We start from the raw sequence: 27803 nt of genomic DNA, 5'->3' as shown, positions 1-27803 counted from the left end.
TTGCTTGTGCACATTACATTACACGCACGTACTGAGCTCCCATTTGGTAATGAATTATGTTCCTTTGGCAATATGATAATGATTTCCTGTCGCTGTTGATGGCTTTGAATTGCAAATAGGGCACCTCACAGTTCTGCAAATGTCCCAAATGAGTGACAAGCAGCAGATTCCTGGGTGACATCAATCAGTCGGTCAGTGTGAGCACTGACAATATTGTTACTAATGCCAGCGCGGTGAGTGATTGGGCAGAAGGCGACACTCGAGAAATCTTTGCGGGTATAAGATCCTGTTCTGAAATGCGCTAGCAGGGCGGCACGGTGGCGCAGCGGTAGAGTTGCTGCCTCACAGCGCCAGAGGCCCGGGTTCGATCCCGACTACGGGTGCTGTGTGTACGGAGTTCGTACGTTCTCCCCATGACCTGCGTGGGTTTTATCCGGGACCTCCAGTTTCCTCCCACACTCCAATGACCGACAGGTTTGTAGGCTAACTGGCTTGGTGAAATTATAAATTGTCCCTAGTGTGTGTGTAGGATGGTGTTAACGTGCGGGGATCACTGGTCGGCACGGGCTTGGTGGGCCGAAGGGCCTGTTTCAGTGCTGTATCTCAAAACGAAACTAAACTATTGGGGCCATAATTCTCCCTCTGAGTCGATATGATACAATAGAACTTAGATAGGAACCCACCCCTCCACCCGTGGTCCTCCACCACCCCCAAGCTGCAAGTTGGGATCCAGGCAGCAGAGCTTGGATGGATGAGGTATCTTGGTTAGGAAGGTAGGCAAATATAACGGGAACTCCATGTCTTTGAGAAGTCACGCCTGATTAAGATTTATAAGAGGATCATCAGAATAGCGTGTGTTTTAATGGACAGTTCTGCACAAGAATGCCGATGTGGGATGCAACTTCCAATTTATGGCTAAATCAGTGAAGGGATGCAACTTCCAATTTATGGCTAAATCAGTGAAGGGATGCTAGCCAGGGAATAATGGACAGCTGGTCAAAGCTGCAGGTTCGTGCAGTGAACACCAACTTGCACCTTTGAGCTAGAGTTGGATCTGATTCTGCCTGGCCACAGGTCACATGTGCAAAAGGGAAGCGTTGCAGAGTATTCAATGCCAGAACGATTCCTCAATCGACCGTAGAATCAGGATGAAATGATGCTGCGTGGTTGCTGGGTGGAGAGTTGATCCTCAGATTTACTTTCTCCCAATTGACTAGGTCATTCTTTTTTTTTTAATCCGCTTTTCTGGTGTAGAAACATTCCCAGTCTTAGATGCTATTTACTGCAGTAAATGGATTAGTATTTATTGCAGTGCCCAAGGTATCCCACGCACAACGAAGAAACAAAGTCAACACAGAACATATTGTCTACATTGTGAAAAACTAGAACAAGAGCAGGTGCAGAGAGAGAGAGCTGAAAGATATCCACCAGGCACTATTTATATAATTCTCATCAACATCTTATTATAAAAGGTCAAACGGAATGCCGATCTTTACATTAGAGGGGCTAGATATAGGGAATACTAGTTATTCTACTAGTATAACTAGTTATCCTGGTGTGTTATAGCATGTATTAATATTTATAAGATAATCAGCAGACTAGCTTGTGTTTTAATAGACTAGTCCGCGCCGACCAGCCAGATCCCCGCACTCTAGCAATATCCTACACGCATTAGGGGCAATTTACAATTGTGTTTAAGCAAATTCAATTCATAGTTGGCTAATTCAGTGAAAGGAATGCTAATGGACATTTGGTTATACCAGATCTGGAGTAGAATATAGGATAGTATGGTACAAGAGCAGGCTGTTCAGCCCATTAAGTCTGTACCGTCCACAATGCCAATTAAACTAATCCCATTGGCCTGCTCACGGTCTATATCCTCCATACCCTACCTGTTTAGTTTAGTTTAGTTTAGAGATACAGCGTGGAAACAGGCCCTTCGGCCCAGAGTCCGCGCCTACCAGCCGCCGCCACCCCGCACACTAGCAATATCCTACACGCATTAGGGGCAATTTACAATTTCACCAAGCCTTAGCCGTACAAATCTGCACACCTTTGGTTTGCGAGAGGAAACCAGAGTTCCCAGAGAAAATACACGTAGGTCACGGGGAGAACGTACAAACTCCACACAAACAGCGCCCATAGTCAGGATCGAACCCGGGTCTCTGGCATTGTAAGGCAGCAGCTCTACTGCTGTGCCACCATGCTGCCCTGTTCATGTACCTGTCTAAATGCCTCCTAAAAATTGCAATCATATCTGCTCACACCACCAGACAACTTGCCCCAATAACGTCTCCTGGTCCCCTTTATCACATTACAACTATGTCCTCTAGTAGTTTGACGTTTCCACACTGGGCAAAAATGACTATATCTCGTAATTTTATACACTTCTATCAGGATACTGCGAACTTATGAAGAATTTAATGATCCCGTGATGTGAATTCATAGAAGTAACTTTAATTTCAAAGATTACATTATAATAGAGTACCCATAATTGATTTATATTTTTGCAAATCACATGCCCATCAACTACCCTCTGATTCACCACTCACCGACAAACCCAGGAAAGTTTACAGTGATCAACCTGCGCATCATGGGACGACAGATGGCACAATGGGCTAAGTGTTCGGCTGGCAACCGGAAGGTAGCCGGTTTGAATCCTGCTTGGAGTGCATACTGTCGTTGTGTCCTTGGGCAAGACACTTCACCCACCTTTGCCTGTGTGTGAATGTGTGTGAGTGATTGGTGGTGGTCGGAGGGGCCGTAGGCGCAGATTGGCAGCCACGCTTCCGTCAGTCTGCCCCAGGGCAGCTGTGGCTACAGAAGTAGCTTACCACCACCGAGTGTGACTGAGGAGTGAATGAATAATGCGATGTAAAGCGCCTTGAGTATTAGAAAGGCGCTATATAAATCCCATCCATTATTATTATTATTATCTTTGCACTCTCCAAGGATCTGGAACGTTCCTGGTTGAGGCGAGTGGAACTGGAGAAATGATGCATCGGGTCTGAAGCTGTTAAATTTGACATGAGGGGACCTAGAGAATTATACCTGGGATTATGATCGGGATTCAGTGCGTGCGATGAATTGTCTTTGGGATTTCGGGATGAGAATGGACAATGGAGTCATTTACATCAGCTGAAGGCATTGTGCCCGATGCAGGGCTCGCCTCTTTCTCTGGTTGGTGTTAACCTGTACTTGATCAACGCACAATGTGCTGGAGTAACTCAACGACTCGGGCAGCATCTCTGGAGGACATGGAGATAGGCGACGCTTCCGGTCGGAAATCTTCTTCGGAAAAACGGTCCTGATCCAAAACATCGTCTATCCCACCAAGTTACTCCAGCACTTTGTGTTCTACACATAACTCCAGCATCTGCAGTTCCTTGTTTTAGTTTAGTTTAGTTTAGAGCACCTCTACTTCCCGAGAAGATTACGGAGGTTCGGTATGTCAAAGAGGATTCTCTTGAACTTCTACAGGTGCACAGTAGAGAGCATATTGACTGCTTGCATCATTGCCACAGAAGGTAGTTGAGGCCAGTTCATTGGCTATATTTAAGAGGGAGTTAGATGTGGCCCTTGTGGCTAAAGGGATCAGGGGGTATGGAGAGAAGGCAGGTATGGGATACTGAGTTGGATGATCAGCCATGATCATATTGAATGGCGGTGCAGGCTCGAAGGGCCGAATGGCCTACTCCTCCACCTATTTTCTATGTTTCTATGTTTCTATTGCCTGGTTCGTCAACTTGAACGTCCAGGAGCGGAAAAGACTGCAAAAAGTTGTGACCACTGCCCAGTCCATCCCCGGCTCTGACCTCCCCACCATCGAAGGGATTTATCAGAGTCGCTGCCTCAAAAAGGCAGCCAACATCATCAGAGACCAACACCATCCTGGCCACACACTCATTTCACCATTGCCATGGGGAAGAAGGTACAGGAGCCTGAAAACTGTAACATCCAGGTTCAGGAACAGCTTCTTCCCTACAGCTATCAGGCTATTAAACCATACAACCTCAAATAAGCTCTGAACTACAATAGGCTCAAGTTCAAGTGAGTTTATTGTCATGTGTCCCTGATAGGACAATGAAATTCTTGCTTTGCTTAGCACACAGAATTATTATTGTTATTATTGCACTGTTGTGTGTGCGTGTGCGTGTGCGTGTGCGTGTGCGTGTGCGTGTGCATGTGCGCGCATATACACTGAGCTTTTTTTCTCTCTCTCTCGTTTGTCATATCATACTATGTTTACATATTTTATTGTGCTGTAGCAAGTAAGAATGTCATTGTTCTATCTGTGGCATATGACAATAAAACACTCTCGACTCTTGACAGCGCGGAAAGAGGCCCTTCTGCCCACCGAGTCTGCACCAACCAGCGATCTCTGCATATTAACACTCTCCTACACACACTGGGAACAATTTTTCATTTATGTCTGCATCTTGCATGTCTGTGGGAAACCCATTCCTCTCTAAAAGGTACAAGATAAATACAAATGATTGCAATATTATGAGAGGCAGCAATGGAAAGCCAGCAATCAGAAGCCGATCAGAGATTCTGACCTCTGGAGCTCATGCTGTTCACCTCCCACACTCCAAGTTGATGTGTACCATGCCAGGCTTCAAGCTGTGGACCCCTGGCAGCTTTACAGCAGAGGAGGCAGGGCTGGCATGTCTTGGGTGGACTGCGAGCTTTAAACAGATGGCATTTTGCATTTTATAATCCGACATTCGCTGGCAACTGAAAACTTAACAGAGAAGCAAACTCAAACCGTGCCAATCTGCTCTCCTGACATATGGCAGTACGGTGAAAACAGCCTCCATTCTGCTTTGATAGAATTATTCTGTACAGTTCCAACCGTCAGCCAGGACTGTGAGTGCCACACTATGGGGAAGGAGAGGCAGGGATGACTTCAGCACTTCGACAAATGCAATCGGTCACAGCAAAATATTTGCAATGTTGCAGCCTGAATTAGGACTGCAGTGTTATGAGCATCCATCCCGTCATAATTATTAAAACCATCTTCATTTTTCCACAGAGCTAAATTCACTGCATTGACATACGTATTTACAACTAGATTCATGGTTCACCATCCTACCATCTACCTCACTGGTGAAGCTTAGACTATCCATGATCAGACTTTGCTGGCTTTACCTTGAACTAAACGTTATTCCCTTATCATGTATCTACACACTATAAATGGCTCGATTGTAATCATGTATTGTATTTCTGCCGACTGGATAGCAGGCAACAAAAGCTTTTCACTGTACCTCGATGCACGTGACAATAAACAAAACTGAAATGGTTTGTTGTAAATAGGATCAAGCTGGGATGTGATGGCCGTACACTCCTGGTTCAAGGGCCTCACTTGAAGAACAGCTTCTTAGAGATAACGAACAAACAGTTTGGCGGCATGTGGAGCATTGCGGATAGTTCTGGTCGCCCCATTACTGGAAGGATGGGGAACCTTTGGAGAGGGTGCAGAGGAGGTTTACCGGAATGCTGCTTGGATTAGAGGGCTGCAGCTGCAGGGTGAGGTCACGTAGACTTGGATTGTTTTCTCTGGAATGGTTGGAGGTTGAGGGGAGACTCGATAGAAGTAGATAAAACTCTGAGAGGCATAGACAGTGTAGACAGTGTCTCCCCTTCTCCTTCTCCCCCCCCCCCCCCAGGTGAAAATGTCCAATACTGGAATGTATGTATGGCTATAAAATGAGGGGGGAAGTTTAATGGAGATGTACGGGGCAAGTTTCTTTTCCCCAGAGTGGTGGGGCCTAGAACACATTGCCACAGTGGTGGTGGAGGCAGAAACGACAGTGGCATTTAAGAGGCTTTTAGATAGGTGCATGGAAGTGCAGGGAATACAGGGATAAGAATGTACAGGCAGGTGAGATCAATTTAGCTCGGCATCATGTTGGGCACAAACATTGGATTGTTTCCCCAAAGGGCCCGTTCCTGTGCTGTATTGTTCTATGTTCTATGTTCCATGTTAAATGGACAGCTTTGGATTTGTATAGAAATTTGGCATCAATATTGAACCTGGGTACCGGGATGAACTTCCCTGGTCTTCTACAGTACAATGTCATGTATTTCTTTACAGCCAGTCCAGTATATTGGCATCTTCGGTTATTACAATGCACGGAAAATGCCCCTCCCTCCAGCACAGGTCAAGGTTAATCTTCAAGACTGTTGGGTAGGGAGTGGACCTTTGGGCCTCCATTGAATTCATAACTTACTGACTCGGCTGAGATGGTTGACCTTAACTTGGGCAGGTAGTGGAGGTAAATGGAATCAAGTGACAGACAATCGAGGTCCTACTGAGTAAGAAAGGAAATGAGTAACAAAAAAAATCAAGTCTGCCTCTAGAAAGTTTCCTTGCATCTGCAGCCTAACAAACTGCTAACAATGGCCCGAAACGAAGGGTTTCGGCCCGAAACGTCGCCTATTTCCTTCGCTCCATAGATGCTGCTGCACCCGCTGAGTTTCCCCAGCAATTTTGTGTACCTGCTAACAATGGCCTGTCTCTTTATCATCGTTACTTTTTTGCATATCTTTCATTCGTTGTTCTTTATCTCTCTACATCATTGTCTATATCTCTGGTTTCCCTTTTCCCCTAACCAGTCTGAAGAAGAGTTTCAACCTGAAAGTCACCCATTCCTTCTCTCCAGCGATGCTCTCAGACACTCTGCCTGAGTTACTCCAGCGTTTGTGTCCATCTTCTGCAGTGAATCGTCTGTGGTGCCTAAAGATGGCGCCCGACCTAGGCGACTATTAGCCTGCTAGCCACAGAAGCAGAACTACAAACACACATTACAATCGCTCCACACACTTAAATCCCTACTTCAACAGCAACATTTCTTAATATATTCTCTTATCATGTATCTATACACTGGAAATAGCTCGATTGTAATCATCTATTGTCTTTCCGCTGACTGGTTAGCACGCAACAAAAGCTTTTCACTGTACCTCAGTACACGTGACAACAAACAGAGGGATACGGGTGGCTAAGGTCAAATAGACACTGTTTAATTGATTTAATAGCGCCCTGTTCTCTGTATGTACAGCGTTCACTAATATAAAGCAATTAACAACGCTGTGAGCTTGTCTCTCTTACTCTACTAAATATTCACCGACAGTCTATAGCTTTGAGCTGCATATTCTCTGCTGCCTTCATCCACCCTGAAGTGCCTAATTACTCTCATTGTCTTAAAAAGGTAAAGCTCTTCCACTACTCTAATACCAAGCACCATACACTCCAAAAATAGAAAATGCAATCCATAAATGTGGGATTAAATCCCAGAAACCATGTACTTACCGTGAGAGTAGAAGCTATTTTATGTTTGACTCAAAACTGGGGCAATTTTAATCAGACCTCAAGTAATCAGTTCTTTACTGTTACATTTCAAAACACAGAGAGATTTGAGAAACAATATTTTACACACTGTCACAGTGGCGCAGCGGTAGAGTTGCCACCTTATAGCACCAGACTCGGGCTCAATTCTGACCACGGATGCAGTCTATATGGAGTTAGTATGTTCCCCCTGTGACTGCGTGGGTTTTCTCTGGCTGTTCCGGTTTCCTCCCGCACTCCGAAGATGCACAGGTTTGAAGGTGAATTGTAAATTGTCCCTATTACCAGTGTACGGGGTGATCGCTGGTCAGCATGGATTCCATGGGCCGAATGGCCTGGTGCTATGCTGTATCTCTACAGTCAAAAGTAGAGTCTAAAGTCTGACTATATGGATTAACAGTGCCAATACCTCTGCCATCCCATCATCAGGCTTCCGAATAGTCCTTCCACCCACTAGGATACTGCTTGTTTCTCATCTACCGGGACGACAGATGGCACAATGGGCTAAGTGTTCGGCTGGCAACCGGAAAGGTAGCCGGTTCGAATCCCGCTTGGAGTGCATACTGTCGTTGTGTCCTTGGGCAAGACACTTCACCCACCTTTGCCTGTGTGTGAATGTGTGTGAGTGATTGGTGGTGGTCGGAGGGGCCGTAGGTGCAGATTGGCAGCCACGCTTCCGTCAGTCTGCCCCAGGGCAGCTGTGGCTACAGAAGTAGCTTACCACCACCGAGTGTGACTGAGGAGTGAATGAATAATGCGATGTAAAGCGCCTTGAGTATTAGAAAGGCGCTATATAAATCCCATCCATTATTATTATTATTATTACCCCATTGAGGACATTGGACTTTGTCTACTCTAAGGAACTGATGTGTTACAGCACTGAGGACTATATTCTGCACTCTGTATCTTCCAGCTTTGCTCTATCTATTGTACTTGAGTTTGAACTCATTGTATCTATTATCTGATCGGTTTGGATAGCGGGCAAAACAAAGCTCGTCACTGTACCTCGGCACATGTGACAATAAAAAGAACCTCAGTCTCGCTGTGGATACTGCCCGACTTGCTGGGTTGCCAACAGTTTTGGTCGTTATTTAATAATGCAGCAGAAACAGCTTGTTACAGGGGTGATGGGCAACAACAAACCACCGTGGGGAGATGTTACTGGAAATAACAACCAAGAGTTTCCACTGACAACAACACCATTTTGGGAAGCAATCCCACAAATTAACCGGAGTGATTATAGGGAATAACTTCCAAGGACTTGAGGTGTACGGGGCAAAAAAATGTTACATGGAATAACTTCACGCAGAGATTACACAAGAGAGAAACTAATGAAGAGCAATAATTCCTGGTAATTGTTCCTTACTGTGAGAATGCATGAAATTACATGAGATGTCCGAATGGGAATAAAAATTCCAACCCTCAGACCAAACCCCGTCTCAACAAGCACAACATGAAATGAGACCAAATGGTTAGCACAGGGGAGCAGGAGGAGAGGAAAGTGATTTAAACAGCAGATTTTTTTTGTTGAATTATTGAAACTGATCATTAACCTTGAACTTAAAATTCACAACAAGTATCCTTGGTGTCAATTCACTCCATCCCCATTATTAATACTGGTCTGCAACCCTCCGAGATCTCCAAGTCTTTAACGTCCTTCACTCCACGAGTGGTGGCCATGGATTCAGGTCACAAGGCCCCAAGCTCACAAATAAATTGCCTCCAACTCATTACCTTCCTCTTATTTTTCAAGGCTTTCCACTCCACACTTGGTTTGACTACAATTCATTCTGTTCCTTTTTTCTATCCTCAGTGCTCGGGTCATAGTGTCATACAGAATGGAATCAGGCCCTTCAGCCCAACTTGCTCATGCCAACCAAGATGCATTATCTACACGTCCCACCTGCCTGGATTTGGCCCATATCCCTCTAAGCCTTTCCTATTCATATACCCGTCCTAATGTATTTTACATGTTATAGTACATGCCTCAACCACCTGCTCTGGTAACTACCTCCTCTACCCACCACCCTCTGAGTGAGAAAGTTGCCTTTAAGGCTCCTCTCAAGTTTTCCCCTCTCACCTTAAACTTATTTCTCCTGATTCTTGATGTCCCTACTCCAGATGAAAAACTGTACATTTACCCTATCTATTCCCCTCATGTTCTAATACACATAATAAGATCACCCCTCATCCTCCTGCACACCAAGGAATAAAATCCTAGTCTGCCCAACCATTCCTTATAGCTTAAGTGCTCAAGTCCTGGCAACATCCTCGGAAATCTTCTCTGCACTCTTTCCAGGTCTCGCTGCTTAAGGGCACTTGGTCTTGTTACCAACAAAGTTTGTAGGTATCACATAACCCTTGCCACAGTGCTTTCAGGTCTCATTCCCTGCTAGTAGAGGTGGAAAAAGAGGGCTGGAAAAGAATCTTTGTAGGCCTAAGCCACTAGATAGACACAAAATGCCGGAGTAACTCAGTGTGTCAGGCAGCATCTCTGGAGAAAAAGAATAGGTGACATTTCGGGTCAGAACCCATCCTCAAACCCAAAATGTCACCTCTTCCTTTTTTCCAGAGATGTCGCCTGACCCACTGACTTACTCCAGCATTTTGTGACTATCTTCGGTATAAACCAGCATCTGCAGTTCCTTCCTCCACAACCAATCAATGTTTAAGAAGCTATTAGACAGGTATATGGATGGGATAGGCTTAAAGGGATATGGGATAGGTGTGCGTAGGGCATGTTGGGCCGAAGGGCCTGTTTCCGCACTATGTTTCCCACTATGCCTGGGTCGCTGAGCTGGAACTCCGGTGAGCTGGGTCCGTTGCGGAGCTGCGGGTCTGTGGAGCGGCTGTGGGCGGCGGCGCTGAACTTTCCATCGGGAGCCTGGGATTTCCAGTTGAGCTCCATTCGGCGCGGCCTTGTCGGCTCCGGAAGCCACGGTCTCGAGTAAGGAGGCGGCCGTTTCCAGGGTTCCCAGGCCGCTGAGAGGACTCTCCCGACGCCGGAACAACATCACCCGGCAAGAACGGCCTGGAACATCGGGCCTCCGTAGAGGCAACTGTGGAGGCCTCAATAGTGGATAAATGTGAGGTTATCCATTTTGGTGGCAAAAACATGAAAGCAGACTATTATCTAAATGGTGGCCGACTAGGAAAAGGGGAGATGCAGCGAGACCTGGGTGTCATGGTACACCAGTCATTGAAAGTGGGCATGCAGGTGCAGCAGGCAGTGAAGAAAGCGAATGGTATGTTAGCTTTCATAGCAAAAGGATTTGAGTATAGGAGCAGGGAGGTTCTACTGCAGTTGTACAGGGTCTTGGTGAGACCACACCTGGAGTATTGCGTACAGTTTTGGTCTCCAAATCTGAGGAAGGACATTATTGCCATAGAGGGAGTGCAGAGAAGGTTCACCAGACTGATTCCTGGGATGTCAGGACTGTCTTATGAAGAAAGACTGGATAGACTTGGTTTATACTCTCTAGAATTTAGGAGATTGAGAGGGGATCTTATAGAAACTTACAAAATTCTTAAGTGGTTGGACAGGCTAGATGCAGGAAGATTGCTCCCGATGTTGGGGAAGTCCAGGACAAGGGGTCACAGCTTAAGGATAAGGGGTAAATCCTTTAAAACCGAGTTGAGAAGAACTTTTTTCACACAGAGAGTGGTGAAACTCTGGAACTCCCTGCCACAGAGGGTAGTCGAGGCCAGTTCATTGGCTATATTTAAGAGGGAGTTAGATGTGGCCCTTGTGGCTAAGGGGATCAGAGGGTATGGAGAGAAGGCAGGTACGGGATACTGAGTTGGATGATCAGCCATGATCATATTGAATGGCGGTGCAGGCTCGAAGGGCCGAATGGCCTACTCCTGCACCTAATTTCTATGTTTCTATGTTTAATAGGCCCGACTATGGGGGAACTGGGGTTGGGGACTGGACTTTGTGCCTTCCCTCATAATGGGAACCATTGTGGGGGATGTTTTCATGTTAAAGTTCTTTAGTATTGTCATGTTTGTATTCTTTTTTATGTGCTGCATTGGCATAACAAATTCCACCAGCCTGGCTGTGTAGTCATTAAAATAATCAATCAATCAATCAATGACTCTAATAAGATCCAGCCCATTGTTTCATCCGCCCCTCTCCCCACCCCACTTGAAAGGATGACGATAAATGGAACAGAATGTCAAGGTCCTGTCACGGAGATTAACCAACATTCCAGCTGGAAACACACACAATAGACCAATAAAATTATTTTAATATACCGATGTTGCAATGTATGCGGATACAAGAATGTGGTCAGTGTGGAAAATAATGAGAGGAATAGATTGCATAGATACACAGAGTCTCTTGCCCAGAGTAGGTGAATTGAGGACCAGAGGACATAGGTTCAGGAAAAAAAGATTTAATAGGAACCTGAGGGGTAACTTTTTCCACACAAAGGGTGGCAAGTGTATGCAATGACCTGCCAGAGGAGCAGGTAACAATCCCAACTTTTAAGAAACAGTTAGACAGGTACATGGATGGGACAGGTGTGGAGGGATATGGGTCAAATGGAAGCAGGTGGGACTAGCGTAGCTGGGATATGTGGACAGGTTGGGCCAAAGAGCCTATTTCCACGCTGTATCACTCTATGAGTCGGGACGACAGATGGCACAATGGGCTAAGTGTTCGGCTGGCACCCGGAAGGTAGCCGGTTCGAATCCCGCTTGGAGTGCATACTGTCGTTGTGTCCTTGGGCAAGACACTTCACCCGCCTTTGCCTGTGTGTGAATGTGTGTGAATGTGTGTGAGTGATTGGTGGTGGTCGGAGGGGCCGTAGGCGCAGATTAGCAGTCACGCTTCCGTCAGTCTGCCCCAGGGCAGCTGTGGCTACAGAAGTAGCTTACCACCACCGAGTGTGACTGAGGAGTGTATGAATAATGCGATGTAAAGCGCCTTGAGTATCTAGAAAGGCGCTATATAAATCCCATCCATTATTATTATTATTATGACTCTAAGAGTCACGGCTGGCAAGGTAGCTTTAGACGACTGCCCGATGAGCAGATGTCCTCTTCATCCCCACGTTCCGTCAGCACAGCTTTCCCACAGGAGTCTGCTGATGAAATGCACTGTCTTGTTATTCCGAAATTCACTGCGATTAGGTGTCACTGTTACTAATTCATAAACACTGCAGATAAAGGTCGTCAAACAGGGACAATTGGCAAGGCTGACAACTTTATACTCTCGCATCACACACAGCCCTGACTACCTTTTAATTAATGTCAAACGTCTTGTTATGACTGATGTTTAAAAATGAGAAGGGAAAATTGGATATCAGGCATAGCTGGCAGATTTCCATGCTATTAATCTGATATACTGCTCTGCTTAATTCCACGACATTGCAGTTATTGACAAAGTTACAGAGTCAGTCGCAACATGAAAGGACATAATTACCTATGAAATTAATAGCATCCAGGGTACCAGTGATTAAAATCTGCCAAATGACTCTTTCACAATGCAATTAACTACTGGATTGTTGACTGCAAAATTCAGCTTCAATTAATAACTCCCTACTGGAAGCGTGATCGGTGGACTTAAGGCTGTTGTGTACCGCATTAATATATAATATTAAAGGTGGAAATGTTTGGCTTTTTAACATCATCTCCATTAACCATACTTGGGCCAGGTGTATATTAAAGATACACACAAAATGCTGGAGTAACTCAGCGGGACAGGCGGCATCTCCAGATAGAAGGAATGGGTGACATCTTGGGTCAAAACCCTTCTTCAGACCGAGAGTCAGGGGAGAGGGTAAACGAGAGATATGGAAGGGCAAGGTGAGGAAAATGAGAGATCAAAGAAAGAGATCTCTGTTTGTTACCTGTTTGTTACCTGCCACGCTTTACCCTGCCTCTTCCAGCATCCTCCCCCCCCCCACCCACCCCACCAACAGTGTGTGAAGAAGGGTCTTGACCCAATCTTCACCTATCCATGTTCTCCAGAGAACTCTAGCACCTCGAGTCCTTCCGTCTGTAGCAATTCCTCTTCAGTTTAGCAAAACCAGTCTCAAGAATGGCATTAGACTTCTCTACTCAACTTTATCTGTTGCCCATACACAGATGGATGGAAGAGATTATGCACAATTCTGATTTTGCCCTCATTTAACTAATATTTACCTGCACGTACTTTAAAGTTGTGGAAAGTCTCAAGAGGTTTCTCGGAAGGATTATCATCAAATTATATCTGACTGCACACAAAGGCAAGCCCGCTGAAACATACGGCACACAATGGCAATTGAGGAATGAGAGACAAGTAGAGGCAGGGAGGCTCAGGACGAGAATTCCAGACCTTGGGATTCTTACTGGAAGCATGATGGAGGTGGTGGAGGCAGTTACAATAGTGGCATCGGATGAGCTGTGGGCGGTGAGGAAGGCTGGTAGAGGGCACAGTGGGATAGAAGTCCGTGACTGATATGGATGGAGAAATGACAAATGGAGTTTAATTCGAGAAAGTGTGAGATGTTGTGCTTTGGGAGGTCGAATGTAAATGGAAAGTACACGATTGGTTGCAAGACCCTCCATATCACTGATGTACAGAGGGAACTTGGGGTGCAAGTCCGTAGCTTGGTGAAAGTGGCAACACAAGTAAACAGAGTGGTAAAAATGGTACATGGTATGCTAGCCTTCATCGGTCGGGGGGGTTCTGAGTGTCAGAGTCAGGAAGTCATGTTGCAGATTTATCAGACTTTGGTTAGGCTGCATTTGGAGTATGGTGCACGGTTCTGGTCGCCCCATGAGTTCCTTGCCCCATGGTCAAGGTTTGAAGAGGGTGCAGAGGAGGGTTACCACAAAGCTTAAGAAGGAACTGCAGATGCTGGAAAATCGAAGGTACACAAAAAAGCTGGAGAAACTCAGCGGGTGCAGCAGCATCTATGGAGCGAAGGAAATAGGCAATGTTTCGTCCCGAAACGTTGCCTATTTCCTTCGCTCCATAGATGCTGCTGCACCCGCTGAGTTCCTCCAGCTTTTTTGTGTACCTTCCCACAAAGCTTCCTGGATTAGAGGGTGTTAGCTACAAGGAGTGATTGAGCAAACTTGCTTTGTTTTTACTTTAGTTTAGTTTAGATACAGCGCAGAAACAGCCTCTTCGGCCCACCAAGTCCGCACCAACCAGCGATCCCCGCACACCTACACTAACCGACAAACATGCAGGTCTTTGGAGTGTGGGAGCAAACCGAAGATCTTGGAGAGAACTCGCGCAGGTAACTGAAAGAACGTACAAACTCTGTACAGACAACCACCCGTAGTCAGGATCGAACCCGGGTCTCAGGCTCTGTAAGGCAGTAGCTCCACCACTATGGCACTGCCATAGTCCCTGATTTCTCTGGAGTGTCGATGTTTGAGGAGAGACCCCATATAAAATTATGAGAGGCGTAGATAGGGTAAACAGTCCCAGAGTGAAAATGTCAAAGACTAGAGGGCATTAAGGGACGACAGATGGCACAATGGGCTAAGTGTTCGGCTGGCAACCGGAAGGTAGCTGGTTCGAATCCCGCTTGGAGTGCATACTGTCGTTGTGTCCTTGGGCAAGACACTTCACCCACCTTTGCCTGTGTGTGTCCTTGGGCAAGACACTTCACCCACCTTTGCCTGTGTGTGTGGATGTAATTATGTGAAGCACTTTGGGGTCAATGCAAGTTGACTAAAAATGTGCTATATAAATAAAGAAATTTAATTTAATTTATAGCTTTATGCCCTTGTCCCACTTATGCCCCTGTCCCACTTAGGAAACCTGAATGGAAACCTCTGGAGACTTTGCGCCCCACCCAAGGTTTCCGTGCGGTTCCCGGAGGTTGCAGGTGATTTCCGGAGGTTGCAGGTAGTGGAAGCAGGTAGGGAGACTGACAAAAAACCTCTGGGAACCTCCGGGAACCGCACGGAAACCTTGGGTGGGGCACAAAGTCTCCAGAGGTTTCCGTTCAGGTTTCCTAAGTGGGACAGGGGTATGAGGGTGAGCTGGGCAATGTTTAAAGGTATTGTGTGGAAGGGGATGTGTGGAACAAGTTTTTTGTTTAAAGCACAGTGGTAAGTACCTGGCAGATGTTAGCAGGGGTGGTAGTGCAAGCAGATTTGAAAGCGGTGTTAAAGAAACCTTTACAAAGGCACATAGATATGCAGAGAATAGAGGGATATTGATCATGAGCAGACAGCAGGGATTAGTTTAATTTGGCTTCATCTTCAACACTGACATTGTGGGCTAAAGGGCCTGTTTGTATGCTGTACCATTCATATTGCATTCACTAACATTATGATGTATAGGGAACACCATGGTGAAACTGGTTCCTGAATGGAAAAAGGCTTCATTACAAGCTCACGGGAGTACGTGATACCTATTGGGTGAAGTGGATGAGGAAGAGAATCGGGATGACAAAAGTTGGAACATGTGGCTTATACTCGCTAGAATTTAGGAGATTGAGAGGGGATCTTATAGAAACGTACAAAATTCTTATGGGGTTGGACAGGCTAGATGCAGGAAGATTGTTCCCGATGTTGGGGAAGTCCAGGACAAGGGGTCACACCTTAAGGATAAGGGGGAAATCCTTTAGGACCGAGATGAGAAGAAACTTTTTCACACAGAGAGTGGTGAATCTCTGGAACTCTCTGCCACAGAGGGTAGTTGAGGCCAGTTCATTGGCTATATTTAAGAGGGAGTTAGATGTGGCCCTTGTGGCTAAAGGGATCAGGGGGTATGGAGAGAAGGCAGGTACGGGATACTGAGTTGGATGATCAGCCATGATCATATTGAATGGCGGTGCAGGCTCGAAGGGCCGAATGGCCTACTCCTGCACCTATTTTCTATGTATCTATGTGCGAGAAGGAGAGAACTGGTAAAGAAAGGAGAGACCAAGGGATAGATGAACGAAGAAAGATAAAAAGATAGCAGCTTAGAGTGACTAGGGTTTAAGAGTGGGGGAGGGGGGGGGGGGGGGGGGGGGGGAGGAAGCAGGGGAAAGCGTGAGAGACACTAAATTTTCTGCTTGCATCCTCAAAATATTATTCCCCATCCGAATCCAGATGAGACATCGCGCAGATCTAACAGAAGCAAGTGGAGGGTGCGGAACTGTTGGTCACAAGGGCAGAGAAGATTAGGACCTCATCCTGGTATTAAAATTACTTTCTGCGCTCTACCTATGTCACAGTCTGGCCCTTCCCTGGGGCCATTGAAGGAAGGGAGCTTTACTTAATTTAATATCAAATATAGTACAGCCATCATTATCCCACCTCAATCTGTCAATCGACAGAACCACACTGGCATCTCAACTGACAAGTCTTTTGCTGTTATCATCGAGCAGATTTCCAGACACAATCGAGTTGTCAGACATTTTATATTTAATACAAGCAACAACTGACAGTGAGATGACCTTTGATCGTGGAATTTCTGTACTCTTACAATTTGTTGAGGAAACTAAAGTAATTGTTGGACTGGGCAGAGCAGGCAGGCTGGCTTTACAACAAGGTGTTTGAGCAGAGCTGGGCTTTGACTGAAGAAGGGTCTCGACCCGAAATATCGCGCATTCCTTCTCTTCAGAGATGCTGCCTGTCCCACTGAGTTACTCCAGCATTGATCTTCCTTCCATCGAGGGGATTTATCGCAGTCGCTGCCTCAAAAAGGCTGGCAGTATCATTAAAGACCCACACCATCCTGGCCACACACTCATCTCCCTGCTACCTTCAGGTAGAAGGTACAGGAGCCTGAAGACTGCAACAACCAGGTTCAGGAATAGCTACTTCCCCACAGCCATCAGGCTATTAATCCTGGCTCGGACAAAACTCTGATTATTTAATAACCCATTTTCTGTTATTTGCACTTTATCAGTTTATTTATTCATGTGTGTATATATTTATATTATGGTATATGGACACACTTATCTGTTTTGTAGTAAATGCCTACTATGTTCTATGTGCTGAAGCAAAGCAAGAATTTCATTGTCCTATACAGGGACACATGACAATAAACTCACTTGAACTTGTGTCTGCCTTGCTTTGACAGTCTTAATAACTTTCTGCGAGTAACAATCTGCTCATCATACAGTGTGGAACCTCAACCATGACCCCCAAGCGCTGGTCTTCCATCTGGGAAAGATTAGCGGGTGGTGATTTAATCAAGGGCCGCCAATCTCAGCCCAGTTCTCTGATGAAGTGACTTTAAGTTTAGCTTAGTTTAGAGATGCAGCGCTGAAACAGGCCCTTCGGCCCACCGAGTCCATGCCGACCATGAACCCTGCCATGAGAGGAATAAATCGGGTAGATGCACAGAATATCTTGCCCAGAGTGGAGGAATCGAGGGCCAGAGGGCATATGATCAAGGTGCTGGGCAAAGATTTAATAGAAGTCTAAGAGGTAACTTTTTCCACACAAAGAGTAGCGGGTGTATGGAACAAGCTGCCAGAGGAGGTAGTTGGGACTAACCCAACTTTTAAGAAACAGTTAGACAGGTACATGGATAGGACAGGTTTGGAGGGATATAGACCAAACGCAGGCTGGTGGGACTAGTGTAGCTGGGACATGTTGGCTGGTTTGGGCAAGTAGGGCATGTTTCCTCAATATTAGTCTATGACTTACACCATCCCCCACACACTAGAGAAAATTTACAATTAAACCAAGCCAATTAACCTACCAACCTGTACATATTTGGAGCGTGGGAGGAAATCGGAGATCCCAGAGAAAACCCCCGCAGGTTATGAGTGAACGTACAAACTCCGCACAGACAGCACTGTAGACAGGATCGAACTCTGGTCTCTAGCACTGTAAGGCAGTAGGTCTACCGCTGCGCCACCATGCCGTCCTCACAACCCGGCTCAACCTTTCAACCAGTGGGAGGTGATAAAAGAGAAAAATAATAATGATAATAATAATAATGGATGGGATTTATATAGCGCCTTTCTAATACTCAAGGCGCTTTACATCGCATTATTCATTCACTCCTCAGTCACACTCGGTGGTGGTAAGCTACTTCTGTAGCCACAGCTGCCCTGGGGCAGACTGACGGAAGCGTGGCTGCCAATCTGCGCCTACGGCCCCTCCGACCACCACCAATCACTCACACACATTTACACACATTCACACACAGGCAAAGGTGGGTGAAGTGTCTTGCCCAAGGACACAACGACAGTATGCACTCCAAGCGGGATTCGAACCGGCTACCTTCCGGTTGCCAGTCGAACACTTAGCCCATTGTGCCATCTGTCGTCCCGATACACGTGTTCAGTAGAAAGAGAGGTGGTCTTTAGTTTAGTTTAAAGATGTGTTTTGTTTAGAGATACAGTGAAGAAACAAGCCCTTATCCCACCAAGTTCACGCCCACCATTGATCACCCGCACACTAGTTTTATCTTACTCACTAGGGATAATTCACAGAAGCCAATTAACCCACAAACCTACATGTCTTTGGAATATGGGTGGAGGGGGGTGGGGGGGGGAGGAACCAGAGCACCTAGAGAAAACCCACACAATCACAGAGAGAACGTTCAAACTCAGTACAGACAGAAATCGCGGTCTGGATTGAACCTGGGTGTCTGGAGCTGAAGCAGCAGTTGTACCACTGCGTCACCGTGAGCTGATTAAGACAAACCATATTCTGAAAGGATCGTTAGATGGAATGAGATTTGAGGAGTGGTGGGGTGCAACGATTACATAAGATGCCAGCTTTTTTGAATAGCACTTCTTCAGTCTTTGAGTTTTTCCAGTTTTTGAGTCTGAAGAAGGGTCCCAACCCGATATGTCACTCAACCGATTTCTTCAGAGACGCTGCCTGGCCCGCTGAGTTACTCCAGCACTTTGTGTCTATCTTTGGTATAAACCAGCATCGGCAGTCCCTTGTTTTGTCATCTGCTTTTGTTCTCCATGAAAGTGCTGGGTAAATTGCCAAGTAGTTGAAGACCTATTGCAATGGCTGCACTACACAAGACTCCTCGAGCAGGGAGGAAGGAACAAAAGGAGGGCATTCTCCCTCTTTACGAGCTTCAAAGCCATCGTGTTGAGACTCATTGTCAGTAACTCATTTTCACCTGATTGGCCACAGCTAACATTGGCCTGTTTTCCTTTATCAACGTTACTTTTTTGCACATCTTTCATTCATTTGTCCCATGTCTCTCCACGTCACCCACGTCTATATCTCTCGTTGCCCTTTCCCAATGACTCGCAGCCTGAAGAAGGGTCTCGATCCAAAACGTCACCAATCCCTTTTCTCCAGAGATGCTGTCTGACCCGCTGAGTTGTTCCAGCGTTGTGTGTCTACCTTTGCATTCAAAAGATAATCTTTTCGCAACAGAGTCAAGAAGAGAACCCACACTATGGGCGCATACAGATGGCTGCACGACTACATTATACACATGGATGCCCATGTAATTACATTTTGTATATATATAGCGTCAGCCGAGCACTACCTGCCAATTGCAATTCCATTCTTAATCAACTTGTAAAAGCAGCTGTTTCCTTCAATTTATTTAAAACTTTTTTTTTACACAAAATTTAAAAGAAATGCTCAATCCCCGAGGCTTTACTTTTCCTTTCAAATTACCACTAAGTTATTCCGTCTTTTGATCCGTGTTCGCTTCTCTCAGCCAGGACCATGGGACGAATATTATCGCCAGATTATGAATTCAACTCTCTTCACCCTCTTCCCAAAGCACCTGCCCAGACTTCCTCGCTCCCGACTGTTTATCCCGTGATTCCCGCCAGGAGATATCCATGCACGGACAGGATCTGATTCCATCTGCACTCCAGCCATTGGTCATAGAGTCGTACAGCACGGAAACAGATCATATGCAATCCGACTCATCCATGCCGACTGACACCCCATCCAAGCTGGTCCCATTTGCCCACATTCGTCACGTCAGCCAGCAATCTGCAATGCGAGACAAACCTGGCTGGCATAGTGAAAGGACGTACCTTTATGCAGGAAGAATTTCTTTACTCTGAGGGTGGTGAATCTGAGGAATTCATTGCCACAGACAGCTGTGGAGGCCACGTCATAGGGTATTTTTAAAGCATTGACTGACAGGTTCTTGATGAGCAAATTTGTCAAAGGTCACAGGGAGAAGGTAGGAGAAAGGGGTTGAGAGGGAATTATAGATCAGCCATGATTGTATGGCGGAGTAGACTCGATGTGCCAAATGGTCTAATTCTGCTCCTATGACTTACGGATGAGGGTAGGGAGAACTCAACCTTTCAATAACATGAGGGTCGCTCCAACGATAACTTCAGAGTTGGTTGTGGCAATCATTCACCTTCTTACTTACTACATACATGCCTTCTTCTGCCAATAGACATATTCCAATGTTCTGCTCCCACCACTCATTGGGAAAGATATTTCCAAGACACTTGATCATGAGAGAAAAATATGTTTTTGCCTTGTCCTCTGATCTTGAAACTAATGGATTCTAATGATTCTAGGATTTCCCAAAATTTGACATATCCTCCCCATGTTCTTTTCAAGACCCCTCGAGTGCCTTCAGATTGCTCATGAAGTCTCTCTGATGTTCTAAAACACAATCCCAACATGTCAGCTGTGCTAGTTCCTGCTGAGAGCCCTCCGATACTCCAGAAATTCCAACATGAATGAGCTCCTTCATTCTTCTGTCTGGGTTCCCATATTCTAACTGTTTCCATTCACTCATTAACCAGAGAACCTTGTTTAAAATGTATCCCCATTGCCACACCCAATCAGAGACATTTCCCTGCCCCTCCCTCCCTGCACCTTGACCAGTTTCTTTACTGAAAAATATTTCCCGTCCTATCAAAAAAAATCTTTGGACCTCATCTTTTTCTTTTCTTCCCACAGATGTGGCCTGACCTATTTCAAGCATTTTCCTTATTTTTATTCTAGATTTCCAGCGTCTCCAGGTTTTTCCAGATTTTCATTAATACAAACCCCTACCCTCACATTCTCACCTCCCTCCCTCGCTCCCCGCACCCTGCTGATCCATCGCCACAGGGCTTGTCAATTTAGAACCACCTGGAGAACAAATGGATTTGCATAGTGCCAGAGTAAAACTCAGTGGGTCCGGCAGCATCTCTGGAGAATAGGTAACGTCTCGGGTCGGGACCCTTCTTCAGACGAGTTCTTTGTTTCAATCAACAGGTGATTGAGCCAATACCTCGCAGCGGCAGTGACCCAGGTTCAATTCTGACCCCAGTTCGATCATGACCTTGGCTGCTTTCTGCGTGGAGTTTGCACGTTCACCCAGTGATCTCAGGCTGCTCGGTTTTCCCTCCCGCATCCCAAAGACGTGTCGGTTTGTGGGATGAACTACCCTCTGAAAATTGCCTCTAGTGCGTAGGGAGTGGGCGAGAAAGCGAGATACCATCAAACCAGCGTGACTAGGTCATTGATGGTCGGCGGAGACTCGGTGGACTGAAGGGCCCGTTTCTATGCCTGGATCTTTCATTCAATCAATTAAACATCCTCGCTGCCAGTCAAACAGACCTTTCGTCGCCCCACGCCTTGAACTTTGATGCACAATAATGAGCAAAGACAATGAGAGTTAAGCAATTATTTCATGGAAATGTCCACATAATTATTCCGCTTTTTCATGTCTTGCTGCATGGTCCGTCCAGAAGATTAGTTTTCCAATTCCTGGGGGATTGGCAATGCTAACAGCGTGGGTTAGTAGCGCTTGCAACGAGTGAGGTACATGAAAGGCTGCAGACTACCCGCTGAAACTGTGCCCCCGGATTAACACACATCCGCGCTCCCGTGGTAATGCTCCCACAGCAGGAACAAACAAACAAATAAATAAATAAAATCATTAAACGGGAAGATAAGCATTTGGAACGCTCTGTGCATTGTTGAGCTTGACAGTGAATTTTCTTTCATCCTTTTTCCTGAAGCAGCAATTAAAAATAAAATGAAGTTCACATTAATTTCAATATTTATCAGGGATTTTTAATTTTTTTTTAATCTCACTTCATTTTCTCTTCCAGCCCTCTCTCGCGTTGAGTGCCGTTTTCTAAAAGATCGCACGCAGTTCCTAGACATAGCCCCGCTGCTGATTAAAACCAAACATGCTAATTTCTTGCTTTAAGTGGCTGTCTGTGGCATCATTACCCAGGTTCGGCGAGCAGCTGAGGAAATTAATTTGTAACTCTAACTCTGAGCTAATGAGGAGCCATCCTGGGTTGACGTGACTTCTGGCAGTAAGGTGGGGGGGGGGGGGGGGAGGGAAGCAGACAACAGCCTCTCCGTGTTAATGAGACTCACTCAGCAAGCTGGCTACGGTTCAGATCGCCTCGCACTCTGTTAACAGGGAGCAGGCCCAGTGTACAGCCCAGGCTTTCACCATCTCCTCCCCACGCACGGAATCACGATTTCAGGCTGCCCCGAACACCAAGTGGAACGGAGATGAGCTGCTATAAAAACCCACTTCACCCAGGACGCAGGCAGACCCCCAAACCTGTAAAAATAAAAACTGTCTGAAGCACTGAAAATGCTTCTCTCTTTATCCGCTGGGTAATTAGAGTCAAGCAACATGCACGAGAGCACCGAATCAGGCTTTGTAAATTACATTAGTGGCAATTAACTACGTCCCTGCAGGGATAAAGGACTGACGGATTATGGTAAAGTGTGTCATGAGCAAATGGGCAGTGGAAATAGGCCATTCGACCCATTGATCCTGTTCTGTTATTTAGTGACATGCCTCATCTCTCTCCATCAACGATGGGCTTCCTATCATTTTAGACGCTTGCCTGTCAAGAACAGGTTGATCTCACATCTGATATTAATTGATATTAATTGTTCATATGAATAATTAATTGCTCTTTGTTTTAAAAGGATCCCACAACTGCCAGCATTTGAGGGCCTGGGTTACAGGGAGAGGATGGACAGACTGTGCCTCTGTTCCTTGGAGCGCAGGAGGCAGAGGGATGATCCTATAGAAGTATATTAAATCCTGAGGGGAATGGAGAGGGTGAATGTACAGAGGATTTTTTCCCACCCAGAATAGGGGAATCAAGAACGAAATGACGTCGTTTTAAGGTGCGAGGGGAATGATTTAATAGGAACCCAAGGGGCAATGTTTTCACACAAAGGGTGGTAGATACAAGGAATGAGCTGCCAATGGAAGTAGTAGAGGCTACTTCTATAACAATACTTAAAAGACATGTGGACAGTGACATGGATAGGAAAGGTTGAGGGATCGGGGCCAAACATGGGCAGGTAGGACGAGCATTAATGGGGCATCTGGGTCGACATGAGCAAGTTGGGCACCAAGGGTCTGTTTCCATGCTGTATGACCAAGTCTAATTCTAAAGGTAGATAAAAATGCTGGAGAAACTCAGCGGGTGAGGCAGCATCTGTGGAGCGAAGGAATAGGTGAAGTTTCGGGTCGAGACCCTTCTTCAGACCAAGTCTAATTCTAACATCATTTGTTTAAGAAAGCGAGGTGGTCAAATCCAGGTTTATCCCAAACAGTTCCGTGACGAGAGGAATCTCTGATTTACGGACTGTTCCCAGGGTCTCATTCGGAGACGGATGTCACGTGCTGCTGGAAGGTTATCAAAGGTGAAAGATGCTCTTTGGTCTGCCCGAAACGTGTTAAGCTCCCAGCAGAGTCAGATGTCCAACGGGGAATGTTGCCAACTGGCCCGCTGCAGGAGTACGTGCTGAGGGACGCACTGAAGCTCAATGCAGCCAACGCCAAGACTCTGTGGAGGACCACAATCTAGGATCCTTCCGCTGCTGGACATTTGGGGGGGGGGGGCAGCAATGGTGGAGATGTCCCTCAAAATAAGGGGAGGGGTGTCACCCCAGGGGGCCACATGAGTGACAAGGGTACCGGCTATAATGATATTCCGCTGAACACTACCAAATGCAACACTAATGAATGTATGTATCGCTGCTGAGAATCTCAGAATGATTTTTCCATTGTTCTTGTTTTGTATATATATTTCTTTTTTTTAATTCTGAATGAAGTTTATTTTGGTTTATAAAGCCACATTGCAAGGTATTTCAACCAGAGCAGAATCATTTGAGATTGATGAGAGGGTTTTATTTCAAAACAACAGGATAATTTTACAAGAACAGGTCAGATCTTTTAGCTCAGCGCTGATTTCTTATTATAGCAGCATAGACGCAGTGTGGAGTTCTGCTAAAGCAGTGGAGGCAAACTGCCTGGCACTCAGCAGCGTGCAGGAAGGAACTGCAGATTTAAACCCAAGATAGTCACAAAACGCTGGAGTAACTCAGGCAGCAACTCTCGAGAGAAGGAATGGGTGACGTTTCAGGTCGAGACCCTTCTTCAGAACATTTTTCTAGCAAAAGGTACACAAAAATGCTGGAGAAACTCGGCGGGTGCAGCAGCATCTATGGAGCGAAGGAAATAGGCAACGTTTCGGGCCGAAACCCTTCTTCAGATTTCGCTCCATAGATGCTGCTGCACCCGCTGAGTTTCTCCAGCATTTTTGTGTACCTTCGATTTTCCAGCATCTGCAGTTTCTTCTTAAACATTCTTCTAACAAACATAGCTACCTTCACCCGTACTCAATTTAAGAGCAATGTCAGGAGATCAGAAAGAATGGACAGCATTCTCTCTAATAGCCTTGATTCTGTTTGCAGACTGTCATCGTGAAACATTATTCAGGAGTGAAAGAAGAGCTGAGACGTTCAACTTATCTCCACCTGCAAAGAACACACATAATGGCTTGTGTCAGAAATCATCTGTTGCAGAGATTTCTTTGCACTTCCAGCGATGTTGACTGTCAAGAGGTAGAATGGGGGGGGGGGGGGGGGGGGACAAGTTGTTCCTGGGGTAGTTTACCAGAAATGCTTCTCAAAAAATAAATTCAAGGAGCCTTTCTCTCATGAATTTGGTTCCATTTCTCCCCTCCCAAAGATGGATCTTATACTCCGGTCGAAGGAATTGGCAGGACATATAGACAGACACAAAATGCTGGAGTAACTCAGCGGGCCAGGCAACATCTCTGAAGAGAAGTAATAGGTGAAGTTTCAGGTCGAGACCCTTCGTCAGAGAGAGGAGAAGAACTTCAAAGTAAGCATAACTTGGGGAGACTTCACAGTGGAGCAGGCAAAATGTGTAGGGAGGAACTGCAGATGTTGGTTGAAACCAAAGACAGACCCAAAAAGGCAGTAAGTTAGTGTGTCAGGCAATCTCCAGTTTAAACCAGCATCTGCAGTTCCTTCCTACACGACCTACAAACCTGTACGCCTTTGCAATGTGGGAGGAAACAGGATCACCCGGAGTAAATCCACGTAGTCACAGGGGGAACATAAAAACTCTGTAGACAGCACCCAAAGTCAGGATCAAACCCAGGACCCTGGTGCTGTAAGGCAGCAACTCTACCGCTGCACCACCGTGTCGCTCATCACCCATCAGTCTGTCTCACACCTCCCACTCACTTGAGTACATTATTTGTCTTCCCTCCACACTCTCTATCCCGATGCAGACTCACCCAAAATGTCAACCATCCCTTTGCCTCCACAGATGCTGCTTTACCTGGTTTACCTGCTTTACCTGTCTTTGCTCATTATTGTGCATCAAAGTTCAAGGCGTGGGGCGACGAAAGGTCTGTTTGACTGGCAGCGAGGATGTTTAATTGATTGAATGAAAGATCCAGGCATAGAAACGGGCCCTTCAGTCCACCGAGTCTCCGCCGACCATCAATGACCTAGTCACGCTGGTTTGATGGTATCTCGCTTTCTCGCCCACTCCCTACGCACTAGAGGCAATTTTCAGAGGGTAGTTCATCCCACAAACCGACACGTCTTTGGGATGCGGGAGGGAAAACCGAGCAGCCTGAGATCACTGGGTGAACGTGCAAACTCCACGCAGAAAGCAGCCAAGGTCATGATCGAACTGGGGTCAGAATTGAACCTGGGTCACTGCCGCTGCGAGGTATTGGCTCAATCACCTGTTGATTGAAACAAAGAACTCGTCTGAAGAAGGGTCCCGACCCGAGACGTTACCAGTAGTTTGTGGCATTTTAGTTCCAAAATGTGATTTGTGTGGGGTTTTTACAATCAGATATTATACTGGCCTAAAATAAAAACAGACTAAATAAACTTTGAGGAGCGGGATTTGATTGAGAATTTAGAAGCTTCATACACTTTCAACTTCAATAATACTATCAAAAAAATCTGAAATACAATTCATGCTATTTACAATCCGTTTCCTGTTTCAAGAAAACTAGAGATTATATTAATAACAGTGTTCCACTATACAAATTATATACTTGTTCCAACAGCCAGAAATAAAACAGAGAACTATATTTCTTATCCCTTAGAAGTTTTATGGTTTCATGGTAACTGCAAACTTTATGAATTTTCCACCGCAATTTCTTTTTATAGACAACCACAAAAGTTAATTTCCTCTCAAATTAAATGTAGGATGATTAATGGTTGAATAATAAACACAGATGCAAGTGACTCTTCCATTTTCAGGCACTCTCTCTCTCCCCCTCGCTCCCCCTCTCCCCTCTGGCAAGAGGTACAGAAGTGTGAAAATGTATACCTCCACATTCAGGCACAATTTCTTCCCCACTGTTATCAGGTAACCAAGCCGTCCTCTCACCAGCTCGGGAGCAGTGCTGATCTCTCATCGACCTTATTGGAGATCTTTGAACAATCCTTAATCGGACTTTACTGGACATTATCTTGCACTAAACGTTACTCCCTTAATCCTGTATCTGTACAGTGGGGATGGCTTGGTTGTAATCATCGATAGTCTTTCCACTGACTGGATAGCACTCAACACAAGAAAGCTTCTCGCTGTACCCCAGTGCATGTGACAATAAACTAAACATTATATCATATTATCAGATACCTGACAGATATTACATGGGCAAATAAAAGCAGACCAAATAAACTTTGAGTAGCAGGGATTAGAGTTTCTGAGAATTTAGAATCTTTATACACTTTCAACTTCAACTTCAACTTCACTATCAAAAAAATCTGAAATATAATTTTAATTACAAACCTTTTCCTGTGTCATGAAAACTAGAGATTATATTAATAACTATGTTTCACTGTCTACAAATTATATCATATACACGTTCTACCAGCAAGAAATAAAAACAATAATTTTTCTCCTTGAAAGTTTTAGTTTCATAGGAACTGTAAACTATATGGATTTTCCTCTATGCAATTTATTTTTACAGACAACCACGAAAGGAGCTTAATTTCCTCCAAAGTACTGAATGATTCGTAGAGTCATAGAGTGATACAGCGTGGAAACATGCCCTTCGGCCCAACTTGCCCATACCGGCCAACATGTCCCAGCTACACCAGTGTCACCTTGGCCCATATCCCTCCAAACCAGTCTAACTGTTTCGTAAAATGTTGGAATGGTCCCAGCCTCAACTAACTCCTTCAGCAGCTTGTTCCATACACCCACCACCCATGGTCTGAAAACGTTACCCCTCAGATTCCTATTAAATCTTTTTCCCTTCACCTTAAACCTATGTCCTCT

The 27803-nt window shown here is 45.6% G+C and overlaps 1 protein-coding gene and 2 long non-coding RNA genes across 3 annotated transcripts in view; 1 reads left to right on the top strand and 2 right to left on the bottom strand.

Annotated features, from left to right (window-relative positions):
- Window positions 1–27803, bottom strand: part of LOC116988377 (exostosin-1-like) — a 216782-nt gene that overhangs the window by 142622 nt on the left and 46357 nt on the right. The gene's annotated exons all lie outside the window — the stretch shown is intronic.
- Window positions 18942–25775, bottom strand: LOC116988383. Its single transcript, XR_004415922.1, has 3 exons — window positions 25766–25775; window positions 22742–22744; window positions 18942–19472 (listed from the first exon to the last, which is right to left on the bottom strand). It is a non-coding gene; the product is annotated as an uncharacterized LOC116988383 (long non-coding RNA).
- Window positions 24000–27803, top strand: part of LOC116988384 — a 321226-nt gene continuing 317422 nt past the window's right edge. Inside the window, exon 1 of the long non-coding RNA XR_004415923.1 lies at window positions 24000–24142. This is a non-coding gene — a long non-coding RNA (uncharacterized LOC116988384). The remainder of the gene's footprint in view (window positions 24143–27803) is intronic.

The sequence above is a fragment of the Amblyraja radiata genome, chromosome 27 (genome assembly GCF_010909765.2).
Source record: "Amblyraja radiata isolate CabotCenter1 chromosome 27, sAmbRad1.1.pri, whole genome shotgun sequence".
In the NCBI taxonomy this organism is placed as follows: domain Eukaryota; kingdom Metazoa; phylum Chordata; class Chondrichthyes; order Rajiformes; family Rajidae; genus Amblyraja; species Amblyraja radiata.
The sequence above is the reverse complement of the archived record's forward strand: the minus strand, read 5'-3'. Positions and strand labels throughout refer to the sequence as shown.